We start from the raw sequence: 25969 nt of genomic DNA on the forward strand, positions 1-25969 counted from the left end.
AACGGAGGAAAAATTATTACCGTTCCTCTTCCTCCGCCAATTCTGATACGTGTTGATTAGTTCTCTTAACTGCAAACCCGTTTCCACCCTCTTCCTTCCTTCCTGGAGTTCGCGAAGTCTCGATTGGACTCGGGGGCGATCCTCGCGTTAGCTTTTACACCTGAACGGTATCCTTTAATTGAGCCCGGCCGCGTTCCTGTGTTAATTGAACACGCTCGAATCGTTACTTCTTCTTTCCTTAGTTTCTTCTTCGGGATGAATCGCCCGTCCAGTTAACGACGATTATATAGAAAAACAAGGAACGATCCGAAGAGGTTGGATTCACGGTTGAATCGTAGAGTCGCGATGCTCTCTCTCTCTCTCTCTCTCTCTTTCCCTCCCTCTCCTTTCGCGTAAAAGAAGAAGGAAAAGTTTCGTTTGTATTTTCGCGGGAGTACAGATATTTTAGAGATCTCTCCAACACGCGTTTGACAATGTCACGTTGTGAAGCCTTAGCGCGATTAGAAGAAGCGATATCCGAAGAGATTCGTATCCGAAAGAATCGTGGCTGACTATACGCCTACTGTTTCCACTTACCGCGCGTTTCCCAAGCCCGCGTGCACTGCCTTAAACGCTTACATTTCTTTCCAACGATCGCAAACGGGATTGCAGTAAGAACTACAACTTCTAAATTATACCCCTTAACAGATTATGCCAGACGAGTGGAATTACACAATTTCTCGAGTAACAAAGTTTTAACCGCGTGTAAGTGAATTAATTTAGATTATTTTATCTCTCGGGATGCTAATTAACGATTCTTTTCGAGAAATGCATTTCTTCGTCCTTTTATCGGTCGAAAAAAAGAGGAAAGGAAAAAAGGGAAAAGAAAAAAGAAAAGGGAAGAAAGATATGGCAATACGTGGGAAGAAAAATTTCGTTGGCCACCGAATTTAGGAGGAGGCAGGCACGAGACCCTTTATACACCTTAATTGCGTCCCCGAGTGTAAGGTAATGTCGTTAGCGCGCGGTCCTTTGAGCTTGAAATTCAATTATTTTATAGCGCACGCTATGTTCACCCCGCTACCGTCACTCAAGAAGAACACGCACAGGGAAACAGTGTTGTTCCAGTTCTTTGAACAAGAATCTGTCGTTTCTTATTAACCAGTTCCGAACTAATCGACTAATTTTGCCGGATAATTCAGATCGGCCGACGTGAACGCGAGGCTCGTTGCTCTTCAAGATACAAAGAGATATCGTTATCGTCCCCACCCTCGCGATTCCGTTTCTTTTTTGGAGAGAATGGTCGTGGCCGAGCTGAGAATCCGGAAGCTGGAATTTCAATCGGAATTTCTATCATCTATCGCTGGCAGCGGTACACGGATATAAGCATTTAAATAAGCAGCCCGGGTTCGCCGATTTATTACGCTCATATTGAAATTCCTATGCTCTTATTGCTACGTCTAGCCAACCGTCTAGCATTCCATTCGGATACATCGTATCGTTTTAACTCGGCACAGGGATATTTTCCCTCCCGAAATTTTTATATTTCCTGGCCATTGTTATATATCCCTATTTCACGTTCAGAATAGTTTTCCACCGTTACCGATATAAACTCCAATTTCCGTAGAATAATTATAACGGAATTATAAACCAGTTGTCACCTCGATATACATAGAATCGAGAAACTCGAAACTCAGTTGGTTCGATTGGTATTTCGATCGAAATTTAACGAGCAATATTTGGACAACATAATTCATGCGACACGTGAATTTCGCGGAATAATCGGAATAGAATAAAATATTATCTAAGAGATGGATCGAAGACATTCTCTTTGCCGCGATGATGCGACGATTTCGAAATATGGAAACGTTCCTTTTCTGCCTGGATCTTCGTGCTTTTTTCCACCAACGTCCCTCGAGCCTTCGAAACTCGCTTCATCCCTGCAACTTGGACCGCTTCGCCGTCCCATTCTGCGTCCCATCGAAGCAAACCCAGCTAACCTCTCCCCGCCTCCGAAGCGGCGAGAAACACGAAACTTTGCCCGCGACTTTGACTTCGTGAGATCGTCCAAGAGCGTTGTTGAAAGTTTGGAAGCATCGCTCGCTGCTCGGCCTTCCACAATCATTGTTCACCGATCCTGATACACGTTTTCGCGTGTAGGGAGGGGGCGATAAGGGGCGAAAGATTATGCGCTCGTTCAAAGGATTCTCTCGTCGTTCTCTTGTCGTCGCTGGTTATCGAGCAATCGAAAGGGGGAACGATCGACGATCGATCGTTGCGCGCGATTGGATGCCTTCCTTCGATGCGGTTTCCATCTTCCTCGATTGTCTTTTTTTTTTTTTCATTCCTCCCCTAACTTTGATACTTTTCCTTTCCACCCAGGGGAATGTTCAAGGTGCGACAACGGTCCAAGTTGCGAGTTTTGTTTTCCGAGTTTGAGAAGGGAGTAATGGAGTTTTATAGTAGAGGGTATTGGCAGTAGATAAGTCTGGTATTAGCCGGACATATCGATCATGATCAAATAAATGGAATGAGACATTGATGCCAAATGGGGCAAGACGGTGGGGAATATAGGTCGGAAATTTATCAAGAATGTAGAATAAGGTTGTCACGATCGGGCAAGTGGAATAGTTTGCAGCTTATCGATCAAATGATTTGAATTATTATTATTATTATTATTATTATTATTTTCGTCTCGAGATATCGCAATATATTTATTGGAATGAATACGTTGTCGTAGAACGTGGACGTCGTTTGAAAATGGTGGTGATAAGGATGAAGGAGGTGTTCCCGCTTTTATCTCAAGAAAAAGTGAATACCTTAAAGCGTATATCTTTCATAAATGAATATTTCAAAGGAGCGGTCAACTCGATGATATAATAGCGCCAACGTGCACAGACTTTTATAATCTTTGTCGCGACATAATTATTTCTCGTAGTATTATCTTCGTTCCGCGACTTTCTTTACGATCCAACTCTCGACCTCTTTGTATCAAACTTTTTGAAATTACTGCCCGCGTATCGTGCACCTCTTTCCGCCTTATAAAGAAAACTGGCTATACAATTATTTCCACGAGAATTATCGCGGTTATATTTGCGATCGATGTTCCGAATTTTAAACTATCGATTAAATAATTCCATCGAGATGATTTTCACAAAAATGGAAGTCGTCCACTTTGTTTCGAGAGGTTGAAAGGTTTATAGCTATCTACAGAAGCGTCTACCTCGTGAACCTCGCCCATAATGGGATGTCAAAACCGATGAACGCGATTATGTTAAAGAAGCTGTTCCTATCCTGCCTTCTTACGAAACATTGGTATTGTAATCGAATTGCACGATCCGTGAAACGCACGCGAGGAATTTCTAGGATTTATGAGATTCCGTAAGATATCCTTGGATTATGGATCTAAATGGGACATCTCCATCGAGAAGACTAATGGAATTTCTGCAATAGAACAACCTCGAATCAATGTAACCGGTATTAAACACCTTTGAAAACGAGACAGCGTTTTCAATACGATCGATCAAATCGTACGTAGAAAGAAATAACAATATTGATTATTAATCGATATTGAGAAAGATGCGTTTCGAATGCGTAGCCGATTTACTTCTACACGATCGAAATATATCGTTAAATATTTTTTTTCCTCCGTGTCAACTTTCGATTTATCGTATACACATGGGAATCGAGTCGCAAGGCAAAGCAAGGCAATTAAAAATCTTCGCAACTGTTCATCGAATCAAAGGACGAATCATCGTTTTAATCCCCCCACGGATAATAACGCCTTTGTGAATCCGTCTTACACGCTTATTCCCATTCAATGATTATTTTTCTGCTCCAATTTTCGTCACGGACGAGATAGGATGTGAAGCTACGTCGAGCTGTCTCCGACGTACGGCCACGTGAATGAACGTCTAGAGACGTTGAGGATGAGAACTGGTGACCATCGAACCGATCGCGAAAGAACGAGCTATCCGCGTAATCATCCCGCTCCAGATTGCGTTTCCGTCTCGATGCATTTTCGAGTTTTCCGAGGCCATCGTAATTAGCGTGGCTCTGGCCGATGCTCCAGCTTTCAGAGTAAAATAGAATTGACCGGCGTGAATGGCAAAGATTCTATGGTAATGGACCCCTGGTAACTCGACTTCGTTATTAATCATCCGGTCGAATTTAGGTCCTGTGCTCGCGTTACAATTACTGAATCGGGAACGAACCGAAGCCCAGGGAATGGTTGGGCTAATGCACAGGGCTGGCGACGCAATTGACACGAAGTGGAATCGGTGTAACGTTCGTTGAAAGCTATTGATATGGCGTAACGTTTGCGACACGCAATCCCGACTAACTTATTGAATCAGAACGAGAACACATAGGTGTGTGCCCTCATTCTTCATATATTATTTATAATTGAGCATGAAATTTTATAATAATTTCGCGTTTAATTTTATAATATAAATTATTTTATTTTATTTATATTATTTATTTAATTATTTTACTTATATTAATTTTATAAATTTTATAATTAATTTTATAATAATTTTAATATTTTTCCAATTTATTGAAGGATTTATAACATAGAAAGCATTATGTAGTTATTCGTTTATAATTTCACAATTGTGTAACGATCAAAATATTTTGTTTAAAAAAGATGATTTACGAAATAATTTTCTTTCGGAACAATTGTTTCAAATATTTTATTATTTCATGTACCGGCCGATTAGTTACCGACTGATTTATCGATAAATCATCGACAGACGCTTAGGAATCTAGGCGTCGCTTGGGTTCCTTCTTTCTTTTCCTTTCAGTGTGATTCAGGTGCGTGCGGTCTTCACATCTTGTCTCGTACGAATTCGTTGTCTCGTCGAATTGATAAAAGTTATTGAACAAATAGAAAGTGTTATCCAGTGCCACACATAATCATGTGCAGCGGAAAGCCAAAAAGTTATTGTGTTTATCGTAATTGAAGTAATAAGTGTGATTGAGGCGCAGTTTCATCGAAAAAGAAGAATGCAGAATTTGAGGTTAGTCTCTTATTTATGAAAATAGAATTTAAGGATTACATTACGTATTATTTCTTCTATTTATTGAAATCATATCGTGTTAATAGTTTTTTTATTACCATCCAACTTGTGAAAATCCTTTTTTTGTCGCAATCGTATCGTATCTTTTTTTACTGACTCTCACGTTTAATATACGGTCACGACACGAACAGTTCTCGATCATAAAAAGATTATTTCCATTCCAATTTTTTCTCAAAAAAACGTCAATCATAACGTGAATTTCTAATTTGAACGTAATAAAAGTGCGAATAACATTAATAAATAAGAATTATTTTCTAAATCATCGTATTTCGCAGTTTCTTTCGCATCGACTCTCAAGTGTAATATACGGTCACGATAGAAACAATTCTCGATCGTAAAAAGATTATTTCTATTCGAATTTTTCGTCAAAAAAACGTCAATCATAACGTGAATTACTAATTTGAATGTAATAAAAGTGCGAATAACATTAATAAATAAGAATTATTTTCTAAATCATCGTATTTCGCAGTTTCTTTCGCATCGACTCTCAAGTGTAATATACGATCACGACACGAACAGTTCTCGATCGTAAAAAGATTATTTCTATTCGAATTTTTCGTCAAAAAAACGTCAATCATAACGTGAATTTCTAATTTGAACGTAATAAAAGTGCGAATAACATTAATAAATAAGAATTATTTTCTAAATCATCGTATTTCGCAGTTTCTTTCGCATCGACTCTCAAGTGTAATATACGGTCACGATAGAAACAATTCTCGATCGTAAAAGGATTATTTCCATTCGAATTTTTCGTCAAAAAAACGTCAATCATAACGTGGATTTCTAATTTGAATGTAATAAAAGTGCGAATAACATTAATAAATAAGAATTATTTTCTAAATCATCGTATTTCGCAGTTTCTTTCGCATCGACTGTCAAGTATAGTATACGGTCACGATAGAAACGATTCTCGATCGTAAAAGGATTATTTCCATTCGAATTTTTCGTCAAAAAAACGTCAATCATAACGTGGATTTCTAATTTGAACGTAATAAAAGTGCGAATAACATTAATAAATAAGAATTATTTTCTAAATTATCGTATTTCGCAGTTTCTTTCGCATCGACTCTCAAGTGTAATATACGGTCACGATAGAAACAATTCTCGATCGTAAAAAGATTATTTCTATTCGAATTTTTCGTCAAAAAAACGTCAATCATAACGTGAATTTCTAATTTGAACGTAATAAAAGTGCGAATAACATTAATAAATAAGAATTATTTTCTAAATCATCGTATTTCGCAGTTTCTTTCGCATCGACTCTCAAGTGTAATATACGGTCACGATAGAAACAATTCTCGATCGTAAAAAGATTATTTCCATTCGAATATTGCGTCAAAAAAACGTCAATCATAACGTGGATTTCTAATTTGAATGTAATAAAAGTGCGAATAACATTAATAAATAAGAATTATTTTCTAAATCATCGTATTTCGCAGTTTCTTTCGCATCGACTCTCAAGTGTAATATACGGTCACGATAGAAACAATTCTCGATCGTAAAAAGATTATTTGCATTCGAATTTTTCGTCAAAAAAACGTCAATCATAACGTGGATTTCTAATTTGAACGTAATAAAAGTGCGAATAACATTAATAAATAAGAATTATTTTCTAAATCATCGTATTTCGCAGTTTCTTTCGCATCGACTGTCAAGTATAGTATACGGTCACGATAGAAACGATTCTCGATCGTAAAAGGATTATTTCCATTCGAATTTTTCGTCAAAAAAACGTCAATCATAACGTGGATTTCTAATTTGAACGTAATGAAAGTGCGAATAACATTAATAAATAAGAATTATTTTCTAAATTATCGTATTTCGCAGTTTCTTTCGCATCGACTCTCAAGTGTAATATACGGTCATGATAGAAACAATTCTCGATCGTAAAAAGATTATTTGCATTCGAATTTTTCGTCAAAAAAACGTCAATCATAACGTGGATTTCTAATTTGAACGTAATAAAAGTGCGAATAATATTAATAAATAAGAATTATTTTCTAAATTATCGTATTTCGCAGTTTCTTTCGCATCGACTCTCAAGTGTAATATACGGTCATGATAGAAACAATTCTCGATCGTAAAAAGATTATTTCCATTCGAATATTGCGTCAAAAAAACGTCAATCATAACGTGGATTTCTAATTTGAATGTAATAAAAGTGCGAATAACATTAATAAATAAGAATTATTTTCTAAATCATCGTATTTCGCAGTTTCTTTCGCATCGACTGTCAAGTATAGTATACGGTCACGATAGAAACGATTCTCGATCGTAAAAGGATTATTTCCATTCGAATTTTTCGTCAAAAAAACGTCAATCATAACGTGGATTTCTAATTTGAACGTAATGAAAGTGCGAATAACATTAATAAATAAAAGTTACTTTCTAAATTATCGTATTTCGCAATTTCTTTCGCATGGACTTTCAAGTATAATATACGGTCACGATAGAAACAATTCTAAAATATATCGTAAAATCAATAATAATCGTAAAAGATTATTTCCATTGGAATTTTTTCTTAAAAAAACGTCAATCATAACGTGAATTTCCAATTTGAACATAATGATAATGCGAATAACATTAATAAATAAGAGTAATTTTCTAAATCATTATCGTATTCTCAATTTCGCAAACGTTTTTTCGGATTTTTCATCCATGTTTCTTCGAATGCGTTTAATGCGTAATAGAAGTCAGAAATTATCGGTGTATCAATGTATATTCTTTATAAAACGTTTTTAGTACTGTCATCATTATATCGGTACGATTATATTTTTGCAAAGTAAGAATTTTTCAATTTATTTTTTCAATATTTGCGTCGATTACATGCAAATATTCGAACAGAATTTCTCGTTCCGTGTCCGATTTGTAACTTTTCACCGATGCGTCAGCGAAACTTGCTTGATTGTACAACAACGGGAAGACCGATGCAGGCGCCTGTATGTACCCAGTAACAATTCTCGATGGTGCAGCTGCAGTTCCTCAACCACGACTGCACTCGCTAATTAGGATGACCGAGACAGGGAATTTTTCTTCGTGAAGACTTCGTAGCTAATTCGCGTCACGCGTTTCATTTTCTTTGGCTCATTTATTTTATCGTCTTCAATAATACATGTCGGATCGATACTTTTTCGAACGTTTAAAGGCGTAACTAGATACCAAAATTAATCGCGAAAAAAAATCAAGGATATTTTTTTCTAAAACGTTCCGATAGAAAATTCAAATTAATCGAGAGTGAAACACGTGATAAATAGATTGCTTGGAAATATTATATATTTAATTAGATAATTTCAATTCTTAAATGATCAATTCAGATAGAACATATAAGATTTTTAAAGACGATTTCCTCTCGTTTTAATTCACTGGAATCGAATTTCTTTTTCAAAATTTCTTCTTCCTCGCTTTTATTTCATTTGTTTTTACCGCTACTCTTCACCGTTCGCGTTCCTAAAAATACCTTCCTTATCCTTTAGGTCTTGTTCATTCCCTCACCAAGAAACGGTGATGTTCTATTCGATAATCGATTGTCGTGGCAAAGTTTCTTTTCGAGTGACAAGAATTCCCTTATGGGAAGACTGGTGAATATGCAGGCACGTAGCATACGTGGTAACTATTCCTGGAAACGTATCTCCGGCTGTCTCGTATCCCGATCTACTATCCGACTGCTGCGTCAGATCGGAATGCGGCCACAATCGCACTGTCTTCCAGTTTATTTTTCCTTCCCTCTGGAGAACCCGATTTCATCGATTTCACCTTCCAATTTCAATTTTTCCCATCGTGCACGATACGATACGAAATTTCTTTCGAGCAACCAATCGCGTTTCACTTCCTCCAATTTTCGATCGTTCCCTCTTTAACCTACATCACGAGTTAAAAGATAAATTCGTTATCTCTGCGGTGAAATTTACACGATTGCACGGTTACACGGTGCACGATGAATTTTTATTTCCCTTTATTAATCGAATGTCCCTGTGTGCGGTCGTTGGATCGATTCGCGTTTCGTTTGTCCCGAATCGTAAAATGTCAATCACTGTACCAACGTGAACGGAATCGCCCCTCTCCCCCTCTTTCGTCCCACCAGTTCTGGAATCGAAACTGTTCGACAGATTTTGCCGTCGCTGGCCAACGAGGTTTCCCCGGGATCGTGTACCCGGAGAAATTTCGCAACCGGGAAGCCCGGTTCAAGTGCCTAGAATGTACATTTGGCGCGGCAACAATTCCCGCAGGCGTTACTGCGCCCCCTTGCACTTGCAATTTCCTCTTCACCAGTATTGCTAATTAGAATTGCGTGAAACGGTTGACCGTGGAACGATTCCCGGCCCGCGTAATCAGGTTTCTTGTTCAACTGCCTTTTCCTCTTACCCTTTGGATTGCCATACTTATTACAAATAATATCTCAATCGAAAATTCTAACGTCCCTCTTCGTCCCAAAATTACGAGCGCGCCCTTCGTTTAATTTCGACGCAACATCGATGCGATCCCATCACTGAATTTCCATTTCTAAATTTCTCTCGCGACGAAAATTAATAACCGAATGATGGCTGGTAGGGAAATGACGATCGGTACGGAACCGTGCGATCGATCACAATTTATCGGAGGACTTCTGTCACTATTCGTCAACCGTACACCCCCGGATCTTACCCCCGGCGGGGAATTCGGGTTAAAGAGGAAAGGCAGAGATCGTCGGGGAAACGAGGAAGGAAAATAACGAAAGATAGAGCGGATAGATTGGAAGAGAAGGGAGGGAGGGAGGAAAAGAGCGAGTGGGATGGGATTTGATTTCGGCAGAGGGCCGGTTCCGCCTTTAACGTGTTGCCGCGTCAGCGTTACACCCCGACCAGTTTCCCCATCGCGATTTACTGCTAAATAATATCTAAACAGCCGCATTCACCATCCTGCGCTTTTCCAACTGGCGTTGTCAGTCCCCTTTCTATATATATATATATATACCGATTTCCGGCCCAACCCTCCAAATTGTATTCATTCGTCTCCTCCAATGACTAACTCGCGGATTTTGTCCCGCGTTTACCTGGATTCGTTAAATATTTACGTTGATTAACAATCAGAGAGGAGAGAGGGACGTACAACATTGGCGAATCGCAACATTTCGCCTTTCGATTAGCCGGGATCAATGGGGGAGGCGGTATAACGATCCGGTAACGCGACGATGGTTCGCGCCATCGTCATGGTAATGGTTAATCAACGACCCGGGCCCCGGCTCGATCACGCGTGTTTTGATGAAATTCGGGACTTGGACGAGGTGTCGTCACCTCGTGATTTAACTGCTAATCACGCGCGGTATTAATCGGGCCGATAATTGGGGGATTATATCGATCCCTGGATCCGGTCCGTGGGAAGAATAGTGACGGTCGATCGGCGGCTTTCTATCGTTTCCACTTTATCGTGGTTGGCGTTTTGAGACGCTTTGATGGTCCGCGCGGTGGGCGTTGTTGAAACTGCAGCGTGCGTTTGACGTTGCACACGGGGCGATTGTTTTACGCGAGACCTCATAAGTTTTTGGTAGTTTGACGTAATAACATAATTTTTCAGAAGAGACGGATTACTTAAAAAAAAAAAGAAATAATAGAAAACGATGAGGCAATCTACGATATACAATAGGAATATTTTCAATACGAGCTATCGAGTTATTTCTTTTTTTGTCCATTTGCTATTTATATAACATTTGCTACTACTCGATATTCAGAGAAAAAAAATTTCCTTACAATTTCTACAAATATTACTTCAGTAGAATATCGATTTATATCGCGAATCGTTGCCTTCGAAGTTGGAAAATATTTGCAATTAACGTCACGAGAAGAGATTGCTCAACTTTTAACGACAAGAACGAGAAAACGCGTCCCTTTCCCTCCCTCTTCCCTTCCCTCTCCTTTCCCTCCCCCTCTCCTTCCCTCTCCTCAGCCTCCTATAAACGAAGAATATCACGAAGCGCGGAATTACGGCAGAAGTTGGCACGAGACAAACGCGTTTGACGCGAGAAACGGATTTGTCATCCGTTGGGGGCGATGTTGTGATGCATCGTGGCAAAGTGGATGTTAAACGGATTGCCCGCCCTACGCGATGTCAAAGCGTTTTTCTCGAAAATTGCCGCGGAAATTTGTTCAGCTCCGCGCGGTCTGCCCCGTCGGCCGATAAGCGATTTTCACGCTTGAAAAGGGGAAACAGCCCGGGGGGGAGGTCAGTCTGAGCAATTCGTTTCGCTGAATGTAAATTCGCGTATTTATTGATGGTGGGAAAGATCGCAGCGGCGGAAATTATTTTATTGTACCGCGCGGCATTATTAAATCTCTCTTCCGGGACAAAGGGTATTTTTATCTATTTATTTATTATTATTATTACTTTTTCTTTTTTTTTTTTTTTAATAATAACGCTTTCACGATAATTGAGAGACGGACGGAGGTCAATTGAATCGCGATAATTGGGATAAAATATAATCGGGAATCGAGGAAAATTTCATTGGATGCAGTTTTCATCTGCGGAACAATGCGTCGAATTATATTGCGTGGTGGCATCTAGACGGAGGAGGTTCGTGGTGAAGGTTATAATGGAGGCTCGCTTCACGAGAAACTCCCGTAATCTTGTGCCTTTTGGCAAGGAGAGCGTCATGAGCCGTCTGGTAACGCAGAGTTTCGTCGTTAACCAGGTAATATCGTTAACCTATCAGAGAGCAGTTGTGCCTGCGTCGCTCTAATGCGTAACTACGATATTCCCCAATGACCCTGGCCATTTACCACCGACCCACCCTCTTACCATCACTTCGCAAACCTCCAGTCTCTCGTGGGACACGAGGACAGATAATCGCGCCATCATTTCTAATGCAACGCTACTTTACAACGCTGGCTAGGCTGGCTGCCCGCATAAAAAAAAAAACTCTTTGACGTTGCTCTTATTTTTTTCTTTTTTTCTTTTTTCTCTCTCTCTCTTTTTCTCTCTTTCTCTCTCCTATCTCTCTTCCCTCGCTCTGATCATCTGCAATTCCAGAGATAAAACCGCAGAATCCTTTCGTATTATCCTTGTTGTTTCGACGAAATTTTTTCAAAAGGAATACAAAATATATTCGTTATCGTATTTAGCGTTTAGAGATGAATATTTGACGAAGTTGGTCCCGTTGGAACAGCCCGGATTGGACGAAACGTTAAAAATCCGGCTCCAGAATATTCCACTCCCGACATTCGACAGAGACGAATTTCCTAACAAATTTCGTCCGCTCCAATATTGTTCTTCGATTCGTATCATAAGTCGGGGAGGAGGGCGGGGAGACGAGGGAGCAACAAAGTTCAGACTAACAAAATGTTGACAATGGAATATGTCAAGAGTTCGTTTGTCCACCATGGCAAATAATCTCTCCATATTTCTCGTTTCCTGTCTTCTTTGCTCCTCCACTGGCCATGGCTCGTCCCTCGGCCTTTCTATCTTTTCCGTCTTTGACTACTCGGAGATACTCGAGAAAAACCATCCACTCTTTTCCAGAGCACTTCACTCCCTCCTTTGTCCTCCTCGATCACCGCATACGCGTTGTATTTCTCTTTATCCAACACTCAAAACCAGGATACCTTTTGCGCGCAATTGTACGTGATTCATCCCCGTGTGCGGATCCATTCCAATCAAATTGTACGATGTAACATTTAGGATGATATACAAAAAAAAAAGAAAAAAGAAAAGAAAAAAGTCTCTTAGTTGGAAAAATTGAATTTTCTTGCATTTGCTCGTAATGCATCGACGACTGTTTCAAAAGTATCTTCTCCAATAATTTTATATTCAGAAAAAGTTCTTCTTTAACGTCTCTTTTTTTATTCCTCGTTTCGCAACCATCTTTCTCGCGATATGTATCTTTTTTTTTTTTTATCCGAGAACGATACACAACTTCGCGCGAAACGGTCTTCCTTTGAATTCATCCCTTTTTCTCTTTTTTTTCTTTTAGGAAGCAGGAAGCCGCACCAACGTTTCGAGATAGTTTCGCGAAATTTTGTCGCATTGACGTGGACCGGAGTGTGCCGTAATTAGTGTTCATTCAATTGGGCTTGAAAGACACGGAGGAAGGATCAATGCGTGCGACGATGAAGGAAGAAAAAACAACCTCCCCCGCGTATCGGACGAAACTGTCGCGGGAGGATGTTACAGTTGAAGTGGCTCTCTCGTAATTAGGATTTCCACGAGTATAGGTGAGTTTAATTAAAACTTTTTTACGGCCAGCGCACTTAAATAATCACCGCGTGTGTATCGATTTTATTTTTCCCCCCCCTTCGCCTCCGTTGAGATTGTAATTGCACGAGCGATCGCGAGACGTTTATGACATTTAAGAGATATAACGCGGATTCGTCATAGCTCCCGGCCATTAGTAACTATTATCGCGCATTAATGCATAAATGGCGGAACGTAGGGTAATGCTCAAGGGGCCAGGCGTAATTATTCATTATCCCGGAGCAAGAATTCGATAGAACTTGATATATAGACAATTACTTTAAATTATCGCCCCTTGGTCGATAACCGTTACCTTTGATTTTCTCTTGTGGAATATCAATTTCCAAGAGAGCCACCATCTCGTTCCAAATAGTTTGACCGTGGATATTATTATCGTTTCTATCCCTTTTCAACTTTCTATTTTTTCCTTTATCTAATTTCATTTTAGCGATAGTCAGCGAAATATGATTCATCTCTCGCCGAAATAATTTTACGGTGAAATGATGCTGTGAAAAGGATCGATAGGTCATTAACCGTACAGCGTGGCTCCACCAAATATCGACAATACATCCGTGTATCCACGCGTATCCCTCCCCCAAAAATCGGTAACTGATTTCTCATTATTCGAATATTTGGCGAGGAGAAGGATCGAGGCTGGCCGGTGGAATCGAGGGCAAAGTTAAGCTCGTTAAAGAATTATATAGCTAGGAATCGATCGACGAGCGAGAGCCCGGTAAAATTCTCACGTGGCGAAACAGCGAGCCACTCGGCTCGCTAATTATCATGCGATAACCAAGTGACCTATTTAATCCTCTTCAACTTCCATATCCTTTCAACACCGGTCTCGCCCCCTCTGTATCAAAGCTGAAAGGGAGGTCCCTCCTAAAGAAGAACTCGCGTTAACTCGCGCTTAATCCGCTTCGATTACCGACCAGTTTACTCGCTAAATACTTGGCGTAACACCTTTGTCGACAATCAACTTCCATCACAACTCGATACCCTTTTGTTCCCCTTAATTAATCGCCACGGACGATCAGTGGTTCGATCCATAAACGCCTAGAAGGCTCTTGTTCCGAAGTGATCAAACTTACGTCGTGATACCCGCGTCGAAGAATAAATCGATAATAAAGCTTTGAACTCGAGGCGTGTCGTTCGGCCAATGATCGGCTTAATTTGAAATAAATTCAAATCCTTTGAAATATGAACGGGGAAGTAGGTTCGTTTGGATGGAATTGCGGCGGGCTTGAGAGGAGAATCTTGAAAAATTAAACCGGCCGCGTGAGTTGAAATATTTAAAACACCGTGGCTGGCGCGGTGGCGTTTTGCAACAAAACTCGTGTATTATTGCAGCCGGGCCGCGCCGCGCACTCCACATGCAAACATCGGTCTGTGTCGTTCATTTTTTCACGAGCATCGTCAGAGTTGCGCGCTCGATTTTTGATGTCTCTCCAGCGGGCAGGGCGAAACGAGAGAAAGAGAGGGTGCACGATCTTGGATTTCTTCGACGGACGAATACGAGGAGTTGTTCGTGGAAAGTTTTTAAAGTACGTTCGTTCGCTCGTCGTTGAATCTCGCTACATCTCGTTGCATCCCCCTATCCGCGCAATACGGTGTTTAATATTGGGCAGTTTAAAGGCAGCTTGCGGTGGCTGGAACATTGGCACTGTCGGTCGTTCTCTTTAACGGTTATTGGCTCGCAGTAATTCTCTAATCTCTGCTGTCAGCGGCCTCTGTGTTTCCGTTTCAATATGACCATCCTCGGGATTACGATCGCAGGTACGGGTACTAGGACGCGGTGTCGTAGGCAGCTGCCACTGGAACTTCATTACTTGGAGGCTTATCGAATCATCTTAGCGGAAAATCAGCGCGAGAGGGAAGGAATAATAACAGGAGCGGTCGCCGGTTCTAAGGATCGACGACCGCCACTCGCTTTGATCGCTCCCACTTGACGTTTCTGCTTGAACTCGGCTCGATCCATTCACCCGGTCCCTTGTCATCTCTTTCCTCTGTTTCCTTCCTTCCTCCCCGCCTCCGTGTCAAACGTTGTTTCACGCCACCTTGTTTTTAAGATCGGCTTTGCGACGATAAGCTGGATCGATATCATCGACTGTATCTCGAGTGCGTACAGCGTTTTCGAATACGTACGTACTCGTCTCGATAATTCTTAAGCGGTCTCGATCCACTTTGCCAAATTATCGATTCGCGTCTGTCTTCGCACAACTTGGTTCTTGGCTCAATTAATCGAAGGGTCAGATTTTCCCATGGACTTGGAAGTGTCGCTGGATAGAAGTTTCCACAAGTTCTCCGATATCGCGGAGGAAATGTAACGAACAATTTTATATGGAGCAAATACAGTATAAATTTCGTAGAAATTGTTCGTTTTTAACGGTCCACGATGTTAAGAAATACACATCCAAGTTCTGAGAAATATAACCCTTAAAGATAAAGGAATGCGTTTTATGCAGTACTTCGATTTACGAGCGTCGTAAGGAAATCCCGATCTCTGTTTGGTAGGTGCGATCTTGTACTACTTGCAGCTGTTTAGTCCACCGTTTAGTCGAGGAACGTTGGACTGAGATTCGACAATTCGAAATAGATCGAGATTTCAATGGTTGCTCTCGTATCCAGAGAGTTTTAGATACACGAGAAATGAAACTTATCAGTGACCGATGTGTAAAGTATATTACTAGCAATGTGGACGGAAAAGTTTCGAGAATCGTCGTCGAAATCGTTGTCTCGACTGTAGACACGAAACGAAATAAAAATTGAAGGAGATACGAGGAATAGGTTTGAACGATTGTCAGGGAACGATGACACGAGGCTTTTAACATCAATTTCGATTTCATTCGTGGTCCTCGTGGTATCGTGGTATCGTATGGTTGCACGAGCGAGGCATCCACGAGAGTTATTGGGATGTGAGCTAAGAATATTTGTCACATTTACGCAATATATCAACGTGCTTTTCACGCTAGGCACGCTTCAATGGCAATACATATTTTCTTTGTATCCTCTTGAAAAGCCACTCCGATGCGGAATCTGGTTGTACGTCAAAGCTCTTGTCAAATAAACGTTGCAGAAGCTGAACGATATTAGGTCCACGGATGGAATCGATGTCAATACCAAAGTAACTGGTACTCGGTTTAAATCTTATTTCGCTTCCTCGTAATATTATTCGTTGCCTCGAATAATACAATTTAGCGGATAATATGTCTCGTTCGTTTCATCCGTGTCTCGATCTTTTTTTTTTTTTATTGGGCCACGGAGATAGTTACATCTCTCACAAATATCCCCGATAGAAATTGTCATTGCTCTTCGAGAAAGAGCAGAGTTTCGTAACGAGATTCGAAGTTTCGAGTGAAGTACCTGGTAGATGTATTATCCATGTCTTGGAACTTCTATTACCCTCTTTTTCATGTTTCTCAGTCTTTTGTAATTGAGTTAACTCTTATATCTCCTGTTAATTTTAATAGCCCGTTCCTTCTAGATATTTAATGGAATGAGTTTTCTGCATAATTATCCTCTCGCGATAAAACCCGGAAATTGGTTTCGTTTTTCAAACGAATTATATCCCGGCTTATCGCGAAAATTCTCTACCCTTTACCCTTAAAAAAATTATTCTTCGGAAAATAATCACGGGTTGAAACTGTCTGTCAAATCCAGACTGGACTATAGATTCGTGGTGTAAAATATTTATTATCGATAGGTGGCTGGACACCCACACGATAATAAGTCTACCACTAGCTCGCGTTCATACGATATTCCAATGGTAATATCGAGCAGGAAATCATCGGGTCGTGGTTCGAACAAACAGACGAACAAGCCTCTGCTCAGACGAGCAAGCCCATTTTTACGTCTCTCTATTTTCACGTACGATCCCGCGTCAATTGCGCGCACGGTATTCCACACACCATCCAGCCGAATCGTGAAGCGAATTTCCACTCCGACACGGAGGAAAATCTCTCTCGTCGATGATAAAAAAAAAAAAAAAAGAAAACAGAGGAAGAGAAATTTCGAAAAGTCCGCCGAAATGATTCACACGCGTGATGGGGTGCGATTTTGGCCACACATCGCCACGAAATTGTCCAATCAGAAAGTTACGCGAGAAAGCAGCGTCGTCGTTCATTATCGAGCATTCGTTTTTACGCTCGATCGAGGGAGAAAAGACGAGGGAGGTTGGGTGGCTAAAAACCCAAGGAGGTGTTCGTTCACGCCGCTACCTCATCTCCAACCCCTTCCTTTCACGGGCCAAGAATTTCACCAAGACGAACGTATATATCCTATCGGGATCTTTGGAATTTATCATGAGACCTCTCCCCACGCGAAAGGGGAGGTAACACGTATCCGTTGAGGCAGGGTTGGATAGGATGCGCCCGTGGCTCGGAGAGCCGAACGAATTTATCACCCGACGGGATCCCGGCAACGAGACTTCGCCCGTAATCCGCGCTAAAGAGAAAGAGCCATCCAACCAACTTCGGTTTCCTCGAAGCTGGAGGAAGGTTGCTGCAGCCTGGCCAACCTTCGATCGGGACGGGGGAAGAGCGACGTTGGAACAAAAGATCGAGAGGGATACGGAACCGGTTGGATGGCACGAAGAAGGGACAGGGGAAGGGAGGATTTGCAACCGCGTAACGCAAAGCATACGTCGATATTTACGAAGCGAGTCTGAATCAAGGCCCGGTATAAAAGGGAGGGAGATGGGGATGGGGTGGGAAGGGTCGTAGACGAGGAGGCAGGCAGAAGGTTGCCGGCAATTTCTGCCTTCCATTCCGACGCCCAGCCGTCGCCAATTTCGTAGCAAGACATTCAAATCTCGCTCCCCAAAACGATAGGGTAGTAGACTGTGTTCGTGTTTCACCATTTTGGTCGCATCCCGATGTATTGGAATTCACTTTGAAGGGATACCCGGCTCGGAGAGTCCGTCAGCGAGGCGGACGCGCGAGACGGAGAAAGGACGAGGAAGGCGAGAACGAGAGGGGGAGGATATATGGTGCCAAAGGAAAGGGAATAGGAAGGGGAGAAGCGAAATAGCGGGAGCACAAGCGCTTTACGATGATGGGGGTTTCGCTCGTAAAAGCCAATGTAGCGCCACCCCTTCGGCTCGCATCCGTTGCTAGCTAGCCCCTTCCTTATATCGCCCTCTCTCCTTCTTCGCGACAGGTTTGTCGATCCTCTACTCGCATCAGATCCCACAGCCAACAGATCTCTATCCTGCGCCTATCTTCGTTTATTCCACCGCCGGTGATTTCGAGCGAGAAGACCGAGTTATGATAATGATCACGACGGCTATCCTCCTCTTCCGCCTGTCTGCTCGAATACTCGGGATCCTCGTCCGTTTCGGGAGGAGGTTAAAATCGGCGTGTAGACGTGGTGCATCCTTGGCGATTCGAAAGTGGTGATTCGGGGGAGGCGGTCGAGGCGAAGGAGGATCGGAAGCGAAGATTCGTCGAAAAGCTATTTGTAATCCGCCGCCTTCGCCGCTCCTTATCGAACGGGGAAAGGTCGTTCGGTCCGCAGGGAGCTGCGGCTCAATTCTTTTATCTTCCTTGATTTTCCGCTTGGAAATGAAGCGATTTAATAGGGTGCAATGAGACGGACCAACCTCCCCTGCCACGGGTTGTAAAGGGATCCATTCGTTTCGCGGTTTCCGATCCGTCGACCGTAACACGCAAATGAAGTTTCCACGGTTTATCGGGACTCGGAGAGAGGGAGTTTCACAGTTTTTGCGCGAAGGAGGGAGAAAAAATCTCGAGAAGTGTTTACGGATTGCGAGAGGGCAAGGGTCGAGGTTTGGGAACGATCGGTTTGTCCGTTCTTAATAATTGTTACCTCGACGGAAAATTAACGAAGTCGGCCAGACAATTGGGATTACTTACCCCCCTTCCTCCCTTTCTCTTTCTTTTCCCCTTGTGCGGCCACTGAGAAAGCAACCAATTAGACCGGTTCGAGCACTTAAAACCTAATTAGTCGAAAGTCGTGGCACTCTGCGAATATTGTCAAGCGACACTCGGGACCGGTGGATCTTCGATTAATTATAGCCGGTACTTTCAACTGGAAACAATTAGAATCGTTAAATTATTCCGTTAAATTGCCTCGATATCAACTGGTGAAAAAAAAATTCTCTTTCGTTTGTATCCGTACCGAACTCCCTCCTTTTTTTATTTTTCGAAAACGAAAACGAAAACGAAAACGATTCTCGTTTCAATTTCGCACTCTCGGCTAGACGGGACGAAAACCGTTCGCGCAGGATTTGGAGAGAGAACGAGGCATAGAACAAATTTCACCGATCTGCTCGCGCTCGATAGCGAAACGTGCAATCGTGACGGAGCGAATTGAAAATGATCGCGTTTTGAAAAGTTTCACGCGCGCGAGCGCACGATTGGAGGATCGGTACCCCTGTTGATTACACGCGATACATGGACACAGGTGAGGGGTTGCAAAGTGCTCAAACAACAATCAAGCCGCGAGAGTATGGTTCGGTACATATTGCGGAACATCACCGCTCCTCTCTCGGGCTGTGCCTCTTCATCCCTCTATTCTAACAGCCACCCATTTAACCCCTTTAACTCTCGGCGAAGCCAGGCTTGACACTTGGACACAGTGACCACTGTCGTTGCGTATAGGAGGCAACGGTTATATCGCTATTTGTACAGTGGCAACTATCAATTTGCCGCCATCCATTACGGCGTTAGAGAGGGATTCGCCGATTTACGAACGCTTGCCGCTACGTCCACGCATGCTTCACGCTTGAATCGTATCGCGGCTCGCTTGTTCTCCCCTTATGCCGCGCACGAGAATTTATTCGACCTGGTTGGATTCTCCTCTCGAGCGAGTTGTAAAATTCAATTATCGGGAGATTAAGCGCGGGCTGCGAAATCTTTATTTGCGAAATGGAGAAAGAGTTGGAGAAATGATTTCGAATTAATTTATCAAATTTTTCTTTTTACACGACGAATCAATCAAGTGTAAAAGGAAACGGAGAGAAAGCTCTCGTAAATAGAGAGCGCTTGTATATTTTAAATCACTCCGTCACTTGAACCAAGTCTCGCTGCTTTATTCACTGCGATATCCAACCTTTTTATATCCGCGTTTATTCCCCTCCCCAATAGTTGTATAAAGGCGTGCAATATTTAAAACGTGACTGCTTAAAACTCGGCTCGATAAGAAGAAACAACCTCTCTCCCTCTCTCTCTCTTTCTCTCCCCATCTCTACTCTATCCTATGCATCGGAGGCGTTACATGCAAGTCCATAAATTCAAATTCGCGATATTTCATCGAGCTCGGTGACAAGCTGCTAAACTTCATCCAGAAGAAAACTTGCACGTCACGTACCCCCCCGTGACTCTGTCCGGCGTGTTGCATCATAAATTCTATTCGGCGGCCGAATAAGAAGCCTCCCCCATCCCCCTTGATATCACCTTTCGCGCGACGAGCCGCTATCAGGGGTTGCTTTCCTTCCGATTCCCCCACTTATCCGTTCGCAATGTATCCAATCCCCCTTCCTCCCCTTGTATACATATATATGTATACATACGTTACGTAGGTACGTCGCCGGTATGTGCACGATAGAGTGCACATCCTCGACCGTATGTACAATACGTATACATCTACATACATCGGCCTGTTACGACAATTAGGTAACGGAATGCAGATTGCGGTCCGTTGCTAGCCGTAGTTACCATACGAAGGGGATGCTCCACCGTGGGAGTAGGGTGGTTAAAGGGGAGCCTATGGTGATGCCATAGGACCGGTAGCGCCGTTCGACCGTTCCACCGCCGTCGCAATCCCACGGGATGCAAACCAATTGAAACAGTCAGTTCGTAACGGGGTTCCCCGTTAAACTGGTAACACTTCGTAACGCGCACGCTATTAACCGTTCCCCGCCGTATAATTTAACACCTCACGGAGGAGGCACGGGATTTCTCGGTTGCAATTCGATTCTCCTTGCATCGCCGACACGTGACCGAGCGTCTCGTTCTCGTTCGCAAAAGGGATCGCGAGAGAAAACAATAGAATGCAATCGAAGTAGTCGATTTGTCGTAGTCCTTTTAGATTTTTACCTTTGGAGAATAATTCGAGGAATAGTAGTAATAATAATTTTGGCGAGAGTTATCGAATCTGAAGATATTTAAAGAAGGAGAAAATATTACGCTCATTACGGATGTTTAAAAACATATTTTTCGTGATATCTGTGAAAATATGTTTATCGGAATTTAATATAACCCTTCGAATCGAAATGTATGTATATAGGAAGAAGGTTTTAATCCTGTTAGAGAATCCTCGTTCGCAAAGAATCGCGCGCACCACTCACGCGTCGATGAACGTGGAGAAACGTGGTGCGCTTGTGCACCTGCGTCGTTCAGGAACGGCATAAACCCCAGGAAATTGCGCCCTCGGGGCATCGTCTTCGCGAAGTCGATCAGCCTGCGAACGATTGCGTTTTCCGCATTTCCTTCGCGTAAACGTGGACAAGTTGGTTTCTCCACGTTAAAAATCTCGTCTCGATTAATTCTTCTTCCTAATTCTTTCCTATGTATCTACGTAATTATTTTCGCATTTTCGTCGGCCATTGAAAGAAGGCTTTGTTGGTCGAATTCCACGAATCGTTGGGGATCTAGGATCGTTGGAAAGTGGATGTTGAGGCGGAAATACGATGGTTTAGAGTATGCGCGATCGGAAACGCGATACGCGAGAGAACGGTGGGGTATCGGCAGAAAGGAATCAGGTGTCGAGGGATCGAGGATTTTCGGGAAAGCAGTTTACGTCACTCTGGTGCACAGCCATTTCAGAGTTTCACGTTGGCCGGCATCAGATAAGCGAATCGGGAAACAAACTTTTCGGCAGTATCGTAGCGCCGCACGCTCCTCTCCTCTTTTTCTTCCAATGGAACCGGCCCAACCCCTCTCCTTATATCGCCGAGGAGATCTTGAAACGACCCGGCCGTATCTACGATACTCCTAATAACTTCCGGTTTCTTTAATTGAATTTGATCAACTGCCATTCCTCTATCTCATCCCGTGGATCGTAAACCTACCATTTGTACTGATCTCTGCCGTTTACCCCTCCGTTTATCGGGTACATCTCTGGAAAATTCTTAAACGCGTTCAAGAAAACGAATAGATCCTGTCCCTCGGATGTCTCGGCGATGTTTGTTCGTTACGTTCGATTCAATATAATTTGATTCTTCCTTGTTACCCGTTTCAAAGTGTTTTATTTATTTATTTTTAACCCTAAGACGGTTTCAAAGCAAGATAGAAATCACTTTTCGCCTCGCAAACTTTTTTTCTCTCGGAAAAAAGTTTCTGATTTCGCGATTTACACCGGATACTATAAAGTTTTATTAGCGATGGAAGATGTCCTTAGACTAGCGTGCGAGAGAATCCGAATCCCTCGCCCACCACGCTCTCGTGTATCGTAAACGGTGACGGATAGATCATAAACCCTCCATTTATCGGGATTTTCGTCGTAGCATCGAAATTTAGCACGATCTTTCATGCGTAGGAAGATTCATCTTAGGCGGGGGAGACGGGGAATCGAAAATTACATCGCGTTTCAATCGTTTTCGGGCTCGAGATCTCCAACGTTATCGAATTCGGAATTGAAGGGAAGGGTGATGAACTGTGGAGAAGATGGCCGAGGGAAACTTAGGTACGAATACAAGCCTAAGTCAACGATTTATCACCGACTTCGCTTCCACCACGTTCCAACGTTGCTGCAGAAAATACCGGAGTGTTTCCGCGCGTGAAACTATTGACCGGGGGGGAAATTTCAAAATGAAAATCGTGCGGCGCGCTTCCGGAAGGATCAGCCGTTTTCAATGATATCCGAATAAAAATTCAGCAGGGCGGAGTCCGATTCGACGTGGAGCATCCAAGGACGAGCGAGAATTTGTGACAAACCGGTATTTTTAGAAACGGAATCCCCTTGGGACAAAAGTTCCTCCAGTTCCGGAGGTGAAGGATTAATGATTCGGTCGGTTCGTCACGTGTCAGGCTATCAGCTGACTAACGACGCGACACAGGGGGTGGAAACGGAAATGTAAGAAGAGAATACTTATCCTTCGCCTTTCATTACTAACGTCTCTGTGCGCTCTAATTTCCTGCCCGAGATGAGTAGATGATTAGAGCCGCGGTGATTTCGAAAATTGGGACGGAGTGAAGATTCGAGCGTTGCGTTTTATTTCTCTCTTTCTCTCTCTCTTTCTCTCGTATCGATAATTAAATAGGTATTAAATAATCGCGCGAGCAGCGAATAAATTCGATCTCCGTTCTCGCAGAGAGTCGATAATCGCGATATGAAAAGAATTATTCGAACGGAGGCTCGAACGTTAAATTTTTCTGTCCCTTCTCTCTCTTTCGCGCACACCTGTCTCGTATCGATAGTTACGTATTAAATATGCGCGAACAGACGGTAAAGTCAAGCATTGCCCTCGCAGAAGAGATTCAACAGTCGCGATTCAACAAAAGAAGGTGGCCGTATTTCTCGAATACAAGCCGCAAGTCTCGCGCTATTGAGATGCAACGCGGAGGATAACTTTTTTCCCGGGGAAAGGTGCGAGTTTCGCGTCGAAAATGTATAGAAGAAAGTTTGCTTCGGTTCCTTCGGGTCATATAAAACTTGCCGCAACCACGCCCTTGAGTCTTTCACTTTAGCAGGGATAAATATCCTGCCTGTTACCTCGATAAAATGAACTTTTGATCGCGTCGGAGTAATCACGTTGAAAGTGATGGCGTTTAAGAACCGGTGGTCTATTGTGGGTGAAACGAAATCCCCTTCCCCCCTTCCCTTACACACCGAGATACCGACACGTCAATTCGAGCTCAGCGATTAAATAAAGTTTCTATCATCTTGTTTAAACCAGGCAACCGGTGAAAAGTTCTTTCTTTCTTTCTTTCTTTCTTTCTTTCTTTTTCCTATCTCGCAGAAGATAGAAATTGGAGAACGGATAGATTCAAAGATCTCTTCGTTGAACGAAACGAAGAGAGAGGGGAGTTACTTGTGGTTACGTAATCCGTGGCGTAAATCCGGACACGTTAGACGGGGCAATAACTTCCGGTTTCGGGGGTGCCGCAGTCGCAAAGCAATTTGGACTCGTGCATAAGTGATCCAACGATCGGAGAAGTACACAAACTTGTCACTTATTGCGTAACTACGTCCCGTCAAGGTAGTTTGTTACGATTTCTCCGTTGGCCGCCTTTCCCGAGACCCTCTTTCATCCCCGTTAGACCAATCACCTCTCTCTCTTTTCCAAGTCTTCGTCGTCCTCTTGCGTCTTCTCCATCCACACTCGTGGAACAGGACTCGTATCGTACAGTTACAAGGCTGCCCCTAAATCCTTCCGAGTGAACGGTGCCACCGTGAAGAACATACAGAACCAACTTCTCTCCCTCACCGATTCGTTCAACGTGCCTGCTAAAGGGGGGGGGGGTGAAAGCAGCATCTATCTACCTCCACCCGGTACCAGGCTGCCGGTGCAGCTTTCGAGATTTATTTATCGCGTGGCTCGGACCCTTGTCCTCTTCCACTATTCCTTATGGACCCCGGGACCGCTCCTTTCTACGGTTTTACCTTAGAACCGTGTGATTCGAGTGATAAACTCGTGAACCAACCCCATTCAATCCCCATAATAGTCGGGGGAGGGGGAAACGAGGGAAATTTTGAACGAACGGAAATTTCCCGTTCCCTCTTCTTCTTCCCGACGTTTTTCTTTTCCAAGACGTTCCATCCCTCGAAACTTTTCTCATATGACGTGCAACGATTATAAATTACAATCGACGCTTATCCAGGGAGAAGGTTAGGAACAAGTTCTAGAATACTTTTCCCTTTTGCCCGGTGGTCGGTCTCCGTAGGAGAGATCGGCGGTACAATACGTATGAGGCCGGTATAATACATCGAATCGGGACGAAATGCCTTTTCACAATTTCTTTTGAGCTTTCAAAGCTCGGAACAATATCTGACTTGAGATTGGGGTCGCGGCAAGTCCCTCGGGTAAGAAGTGTTATCTACGTTTCCCCAAGCCCGAAACGAGACGCCCCACCGACCACCACCACCATTCGACCCACCTTCAAACCCCTTTTGCCGACCAAGCACTTACCCCTCCATTTTAATCACTACTTCTGATAGCCCCGTCGATTGGATCGGAGACCTTTTCGTACACTCGGTGCGCCTCTTCGATTTTTAAACGCCAACCCATCCCAACCAACCAACTTTTACATCTTTCCAACCCTCCGCTTCTTGATTACAACTTTGAATCTCCGGCCCAATCTTTATCGTAATTGATGTTTCTTAGCCGCTTTCCCTCTCGAATTCGCGAAACGTTACAATGCTCTGCCACGTGGCAGAGATCTGATTGTCGTCCGAGTTGTTAATTAAACTTCTCTACCCTGGACAATAGGTTTATTACATGTTCTCACCACCGTTATACCGTTATACCGTTATACCTCTCCTCTTTGGGGAGTATTCAACGTGCGACGATATTGTTACCTGCACCTTTCTTACCATTCAAGAGGAGGAGGAAGGATGGTGGTCACTTATTTAAGACGGTAAACTTGGAACAATGGATCCCAGTATATTGTAATCTCGAGTGTATATAACGAAAGTGTATATAAATTCTTGGAGAGCCGGGAGAAAAAAAATATACTTTTTAATCGTCATCGACGTTCCTCGGTAATAAATATTTCTTCTTGGTAAATGCATTTAGATTCGACGAGGTGAAA

The 25969-nt window shown here is 42.8% G+C and overlaps 1 protein-coding gene across 5 annotated transcripts in view; it reads left to right on the forward strand.

The window, feature by feature from the left end:
* The window catches only part of LOC108000176 (basement membrane-specific heparan sulfate proteoglycan core protein), a 199964-nt gene that overhangs the window by 42833 nt on the left and 131162 nt on the right, over positions 1 to 25969 (forward strand). For 4 of the 5 annotated variants that reach the window (XM_062083778.1, XM_028667837.2, XM_028667838.2 and 1 more), the window contains one exon: positions 12997 to 13237. The gene's annotated coding sequence lies outside the window, so the exon portion shown is untranslated. Of the gene's footprint in view, positions 1 to 4799; positions 4998 to 12996; positions 13238 to 25969 lie in introns of those variants that run through there. The other variant, XM_017060388.3, reaches the window with a different exon arrangement.

Source organism: Apis cerana, linkage group LG13 (genome assembly GCF_029169275.1).
Source record: "Apis cerana isolate GH-2021 linkage group LG13, AcerK_1.0, whole genome shotgun sequence".
In the NCBI taxonomy this organism is placed as follows: Eukaryota; Metazoa; Arthropoda; class Insecta; order Hymenoptera; family Apidae; genus Apis; species Apis cerana.